The following is a 7,773-nucleotide window of genomic DNA, read 5'->3' as shown; positions in this document are numbered from 1 at the left end:
CGGTAGAGACACAGATGCATCTAAAGTTGATTTCCCTAAGGACCAGCTCAAGACCGACCTCTCCATCACTCTGTTAAAGGTTAGCTTGTCAAGTAGTTACGGTTCCGTTTGGAGTGGGTATTCTTGTTTGCTGAATATTGGTCTTCACGTTCACATACTCTACTCCTCCTTTTCTATGACTCTCCTCACAGGTAAAGACTGACCAGACAGGCAACTATGAGTGCTATGTTGAGTTTAAAGGCGGAATACCTCTCAAAGCAGAGGTCACTCTCACAGTGAATGAAGGTGGCTCAAAGACGAATTCCCAAAACCGAAACCCAGGTGTGCACCCACATTGCAAAACTTTGTTCACACTTTCAAGCATCTGATCTTGTGTGTGTGTGTGTGTGTGTATGTGAGTGTGTGCGAGTGAGTGTGTGTGTGGTTGTGTGTGTGTGTGTGTGTGTGTGGGTGTGCGTGTGTGTGTGTGTGTGTGTGTGTGTGTGTGTGTGTGTGTGTGTGTGTGTGTGTGTGTGTGAGTGTGTGTGTGTGTGTGTGTGTGTTTGGTTTGAAGGCCTTAATGTCATTACTCTCATGGAGTCTACTTATAGAAGATATACTATACTTATGTGTGTGTGTACATATATATTTTATACATATATACACTTTAAATGTTTTTTATCATCCTCTAAATCTCTTTAAGAAGGTCCATGATTTGTCACATGTGGAACTAGAAGACTTTGGCTTGGTCTCACTATTCTCATTTATCAGCCCCTATGGATTTGTCTTCCTGTAGGCAAGCCTGGGGCCACTCCTTCCTGGCTGGGTCTGAGCATATGGCACTGGGTGGGAGTGGGAGCAGGGAGTGTGGCCGTGATCGCACTTGTCATCGCTGTGGTCCTCGTCCATAAGAGCAACAAAAGGAGGAAGGTGAGAGGCAACTGCAGGATGGAAAGGGATGACAAGGGAGGCTGGATAAATGAGAAGGGAGGCTGGATAAATGCATAATGCTTTGTCAATAGCTGAGGATTTAATCAACAGACCCGAGGAAAGATGTGTAGACCAATCAATAGCAAAGATGTGAGGAAAGAAAATAATCTGAATGAAAGTGAGACAAAGAGACCCGGATAGGATACAGTAAGAGTTATAGAAGTTTAACTGTTAGACAATAAACCTGTGTTATGTTTGACCCCCAGATGAGGATGAGAAAGCTGAGGTCGGTCAGAAAACCTTTGACAGCTAATGACTACTGCCAGTGCAACCGGTAGGCTACTGACCGAATCATGTTGTATGATTCTCTTCTCATCATTAAATACTGATTAAAGCTTGAGTATTTGTGGGTTCGTATACAGTCCTAGCTTTAGTGTTTGTGTGTTCGTATACGGTCCCTGCTTTAGTGTTTGTGTGTTTGTATACGGTCCTAGCTTTAGTGTTTGTGTGTTTGTATACGGTCCTAGCTCTATAAATGGGAAACCATGATAGTGGCTCAGGCTGAGCCATAAACACTCCCAGCCAATCAACACACATGCTTCAAGAGCATGTCAGGGAGGGGTGTTATTTGATTGGCTGAGCGCCAACATCAGAAACCTTTTGTGAAACGTAGACTGCATCTTTAATAAACCATTTAACTCTGGTTATCGGTATTATTTTATGTGTGAAGTAAAACTCATTAGCATAATAAAATCACAAGCTGCAGCATTTAAAAGGACTTATATACACTTACATTATATTTCAATGTGGGAGTCCATGTTTTTTCAAGTTATGCAAAGCATTAAGTCATGTATATATTTTGAAATCTATTGTAAAGACATAGGAGGGATGTGTTAAAATGGTACGTATAAACTGTCGCTAATTCATCCCTAATGCATAACTATCCTAGGCCCATTATGTTACTTCTAGGCCCAAGTTGCCAGTTTGAATTTCTTGGTGCTGTTGTTACATTGTGACAGACATCCTCCAGGAGAAAACAGGCCAGTGCGGGTCCCACGGCAACAGCGTGTTCCTGAAAACCTTCAACTGAATGGAGGTTATGGAGGAAGACCACGCATGTGAAGGAACTGAAGGAGAAGATGAAGAAATAATCTCCACATGTCCTGTGTGTGTGTGCGCGCGTGCGTGTGTGTGTGTGTGTGCGTGTGTGCGTGTGTACCTGTGCGTGTGCGCGTGCACGTGCGTTTGTGTGTGTGTGTGTGTGTGTGTGTGTGTGTGTGTGAGAGAGAGAGACAGAATGAGTATTAGAGAGAGATATAAAATGGTGAGACAAAGAGAGAAAGAAATCAACGCAGCATATCACTTATTACATTTAACATTTCTGAAAGCTGATTACATTTAACATACTGAAAGCTTATTACATTAATCATTACTGAAAGCTTATTACATTAATCATTTCTGAAAGCTTATTACATTTAATATTACTGAAAGCTTCACTGCTTGCAACTGCAATGAGTTTTGTATTTGCTATGTTACCAATACCGTCTTTGTCATCTATAAATAAATAGGAAGGAATATAATATGTTGACATGAATAGGAGAAGGAATGACATGTTATTTCTATAGGTAAACAATACCTCAACCCAATATACTGTAGGTATTCAGAGCTATATTTATGAAAGATTTGTATGTCAGATCACAATCATATTTGTTGTATATTTTTGAACTATTAAACTTTGAAAATGTATACATTTTGTTGGATCTTTATGTTTGTCTACTGTGTAACCTATATCAATGAGCTGTCTACTGTGTAACCTATATCAATGAGCTGTCTACTGTGTAACCTATATCAATGAGCTGTCTACTGTGTAACCTATATCAATGAGCGCGTACGTTCACCGCTCAATAAACTGGTGCAGAGGCTGCACACAGGTGGTCTCATGCTGGTAGTATAAAATACTAGAAACACAAACATACACGTGTGTGTATGCACACGCACGCACACACACACACACACACACACACACGCACGCACACACACACAGACACACATAGACACACATTAAAGTTAAGGGAATGCAGATGTGTGGATCAGCTTCACACCTGACGGTGCTTGTCACAATTTTGACATGTTAGTCTCTGATAAGAAGGTTCACTCTACTGTGCAGAGACTGCATACTCTTGATGCATACTCTTGATAATATGCCTGCACACTCTCATGCAAGTGTTTTGTGTCAGTAAGACCTCCTGGCGTAAATAAGAGCTAACAGTTTACTATCAACCACACAGAGATGAAGCAACATTGAGAAGGGGAGAGAGCGAGAGAGAGAGAGAGAGAGATAGATTGTCAAGCAGTTCAGTGTGCTTCCTGTCAGTTTCAATTCTTTATTTAGGTGAACGACCTGGCTCAGTTTCTGCTACACCGAAGGGACCCTCTCTTTCTTTTCCACATCCAAGTAAGTTCTCACAACAACAATCTTGTTTGCCATTCAAAGATGAATAAGAGTCTTTGACAAATGAGCCACTGTATAAGAAACATTTCTGGAACCTCAGTTGGGGAACATAAGTAAGACGAGAGCAAAAGAAAAGCTAACTAGTGTGGAATGATTTTGGAGCAATAACTCCAAATCATGTGATTTGTAGCATGCTGATGGTTCTCACCAGTAATGAAAGATATCCCAGAGATATCACTGAGTGTGATTAGTCTAACATTCAAATTTTTCTGTGTGTGTGATACCTCTTTGGGTGTCTTTCTGTCATTGCGTAACGTATCTTCTGCGAGGCTGGATAAATGTAGTTTAGCAATAATTCAGTGAGACTGAGGTCTATTTATGAGTTTCTTTGTTCGTTAACTTACTTACTTACTGCTGTTGTTTATAATAATATGAATCAGTGTGGTGATTTGGTGATGACCGTGAAGTGCACTTCGTAGGTTGAGGCCTAACATTGTAATTGCCCTAAGATTTCCCAACAGCCAGGTAGTTACAGTATACTGTACAATATACAGTGCATACATATAGACAAATTTGCTTATATAAGTCAATGTATACATTCACAGTACATGTATGGATAATGATGCTTGTTAAAAAAGAAGGTGGAACCGTGACAGGATTATTATGGTTGTATGGAGGACTCCGCTAAAACTCAAGTGTCACACTTTGTCATGAATTTGACCTCACTCTTAATCAAGACTGCTGCTTGGTATATAAAGGATATATGTTATTACTATATGTTATTTTTGTCATCTCTGTTATTTTGGATGTCTTCCATTTCATTTACTACAATTAAGAGACACACGTCAATCTGAGGCATAAACCAAAGCATTTTAAAGACTATTCTTCTTTTAACTGATGACGACTGCTGACAGTTAACACACCAATAATATAGAATTAAGCACATATTTGAAAAATAGGATGAACACTGCTTGATCCTCCACAAGTGGACAGGATATGGCAAACGCCTTAGTATTCAGAGAAGTCTCTTGATAAAGGAATAGACTCAGATGACAAAGTGATGTACAGCATTACATTCAATCTCAGTCACCTGTATAAGTGTAAGGGACAGAAACTGATGAGTTTTTTTAATAACTTTCCTCACTAAGCGAAGCAAGCCTGTTTAGAGTCTAGAGCCAGCAGAACTTGCACGGTAATGTAAGATGGAGGCATTATGACCAGTAGATTGCATTTATTTACAGACAAACATTTCACCCAAAAGGCACTGTAAATCAAATACAATACTCTCAGTTTAAAGATGACAAAATGCAGCATTGAAGTTTTTGTTGAAGCAAAGTGTCAGTCTTGTGGTGGCTCAGTCACACAGCACTAATGATTAACACTGAATGGACTTTAATAGAATATAAATTGTAAGGTTCGGGATTCCCGTATTCAGGCCATGAACGTGTTTGTTCATTCACGGCCTGAATATGGAAAACCTGAACTTTCCTATTTCTATTCTTTTCAAGTTGAATTTTGATGGCAAATTAACATCCACGTGATCATCTTATTTATCAATTTCAAATTGTTTATACAAATCCAGTTCAGACATTTTTAACCATTCTCATCTGGTCAGACAGTGGTTTATCAGTTATGAACCATTTTATTTATACAATAATCCATATGAAACCGATATATGCGACACAGTACCGTTATGGCAAAATAGCATCATGTTGTTATACATATCTGTATGCAGATATTGTATGTATGCCTATACCTTGTGCTATACATGAAGGCTACGGCAAAAGGACGAGGTCAAGTGAAGGCTGGTATATAAATGTCAAATATGAAAATAAACACTTATTCTATATGTAGCAACTGGCACATAAAGAATAAGGCACAGCATGCTTTAATTTAGAAATACTGTAGGTATGAACAAAGGCAGCTAAGTGATGTTTTTTCTTTAGGGAAAGATATCGCTGTCTCTTGATATCACTAATTTATTGGTAATGCAGTTTTTCAAACACCACCCCAAAATATAGTTGAAGGTGAGAAAAAGTAATTAAAAAGACACGTAATGGATAATGAGCAGCCCGGCCTCATATGTAGCGTAACCTGTCCTGTGGCGTGATACAATGACAGACATCTATGTGCCTTTACCTAGAAGACCTGTAACAGATATAATTCACTTGACCTCATATGAGATTAAAATCATTATCCTAGGGATCATTTAGTCATTTTATGCTTTTGGATCATGTGTTACATAAAAACGTGTACTCAATCAAAGTGTTCGGTGATGCGTATTGGTTTGATGTTTTGTTGCTCTACATTTAATAATAATATAATCATCAACCTCTTTTACATGACTGAATCCATTTTATGGAACTGGTAACGTTTTCATTTAGGAACAGGCATAGATGAAGTATTCACCAGAAAACAGCATGTTTTTTTCTTAAGGTTTTAACTTCTATCAGTTAATTTTATTGCAGTGCATCAGTATTCATAGTATGTGTCTATTGAGTGAGACAATCTAGAGTTCAATCAATAGGCAAACTATGTAGAACCTTTCAGTGTTGTTGGTTCTGCTTAGAGGTTGTGATCTTTTGTGTGTCAGTCTCAGGGCTCTTAAGGAACCTTTATTTGGTCCTGTAGAACCCTTCTGTTTATCAACAAAGGGTTCGTTATGGGGATAGGGTTCATGTAGAGAGCCGCCTCTTTTTCAGCTAACCCAAAAGGAACTTTTTTAAACGTGTATGCAGTGCATCATATTTCAACACACAACTCACATTTATATATGCTTTACAGACATTGACCTCCATCTGTCAACAGGATAGCCCTTTGTCTAACAGGCGTAATGATTCTAGTTTGGGCTTAAAGAGTTAAGGTGGTGGGATGGTAACGGCTGTTTTGGGACCAACTGCACTGAGTCTCCTCTACACTTAGCTCATTTGAAGTGTAGTCAGAAACCTCCCCCACTTATTAAAGATGAAAAACAAGGATCCCCCTTTTCAGACAGAAACAGATACCTGTGCAACTTTCTCAATCTCCCACACCTTTTACCTTCTTTTGACTCATAAGTATTCCCTCGCGCTTTTTCTGTTTGTTTAATTTGACATTCCTCTCTAAGGTGACATCTGAGCCCAATTCAGCCATGTCCTGGTACTCTCTTGTGGCGTACATTTCACCCTGGGTTGTCTAAGTCAGTCTCTCTCTTTTCCCCCTCTCATTCACACACGCACTCCCCCCCCTTCTCTCCCTCTATCCCTCTCTCTCTCTCTCTCTCTTTCTCTCTGTCTCTCTGTCTCTCTCTCTCTCTCTATCTCTCTCTGTACCTCTCACCCTCTCAAACATGCAGCCCTTTTCTTCGCCTGTCTGAAGTACAATCTTTTGCTTTCTCACTTTTTGGTGTCTCTGTTTCTTCACTCTAGTACTGCATCGTAATCTCTTTCTCTATTTTTATCTGCATTTTTCCACAGAGAGAGAAACTGAGGTATTTGCTGACATTTGCTACTCCCTCTATATTTCCACTTTGTATCCACCAGTTTCACATCATCTTAGACATTGACAAGAAACCTATTACAACATAAAGTATTCATGAACGCACACAAAAACTCTCCCTTTCTCTCTCTCTCTCTCTATCTTTCTCTCTCTCACTCTTTCTCTTTCTTACATTGTCTTTCTGTCTCTCACACACACACACGCACACTCACAACCCTTTAAAAGATTGATGCTTTAGATGCGTTGTCATTATCAGTGTGTGCGTGTGTGTACATGGTGTATGTGGCGTATGTATCTGAGAATAAAGGAAGGCAAATTGAACTGTAGTATGCAGTTTTCGCAATAATTTCCAAAGAAAGCTTTGTCTGAGGGGAAAACTTCCCCTTTTACAGAATAGTCCTTCAAAACATCTATTTTCACAGTCATCAAAACAAATGTCATATTGTCATGTCTGTGTTTACTTTCCATTGACATTTAGCTGCCTTTCTGTGAGTCTTTAACAATATGCACACTTCAACTCCATTCCCCACTGGCGTATCATTACACAGTTAAGCACTTACTATGTAGTAAAGCAGTGTGTGGCCTAATGTGTGAATGATTCAGTGTACACTTTATAACATGTTCATCACAAACACTTTCACTATAGGGATTAAAGTGGTATTTGAATTTGTATTTAATTAGGCCAAGAACCGAAATCGATAAAATGGCATAGACAAATCCTCCATGTTTTCGATTTAGTTTGTTGCCATTTTCAGCCCTGCGCAAAAGATTCAAGTGTCACTGGGTATGCTAGTTCAAGAGTGAGAACTGTTTAATTCAGAAATGACGATCCAACAAGTGTGTGATTAGGACTATGCATTACCTAGGTATAGCTGTTCATCCCAGGTTTACTGCAAGCAAAAACTTGCAGGTGGCAGAAATAGTGAGACATCAAC

At 39.3% G+C, this 7,773-nt stretch overlaps 1 long non-coding RNA gene across 1 annotated transcript; it reads left to right on the top strand.

The window, feature by feature from the left end:
* The first annotated feature begins 837 nt into the window (after positions 1 to 837).
* Positions 838 to 2,491, top strand: LOC308380597. Its single transcript, XR_013969020.1, has 3 exons — positions 838 to 909; positions 1,176 to 1,243; positions 1,929 to 2,491. It is a non-coding gene; the product is annotated as an uncharacterized lncRNA (long non-coding RNA).
* The last annotated feature ends 5,282 nt before the right edge of the window (positions 2,492 to 7,773 follow it).

Source organism: Sprattus sprattus, assembly GCF_963457725.1.
Source record: "Sprattus sprattus genome assembly, chromosome: 19".
NCBI classification, from domain to species: Eukaryota; Metazoa; Chordata; class Actinopteri; order Clupeiformes; family Clupeidae; genus Sprattus; species Sprattus sprattus.
The sequence above is the reverse complement of the archived record's forward strand: the minus strand, read 5'-3'. Positions and strand labels throughout refer to the sequence as shown.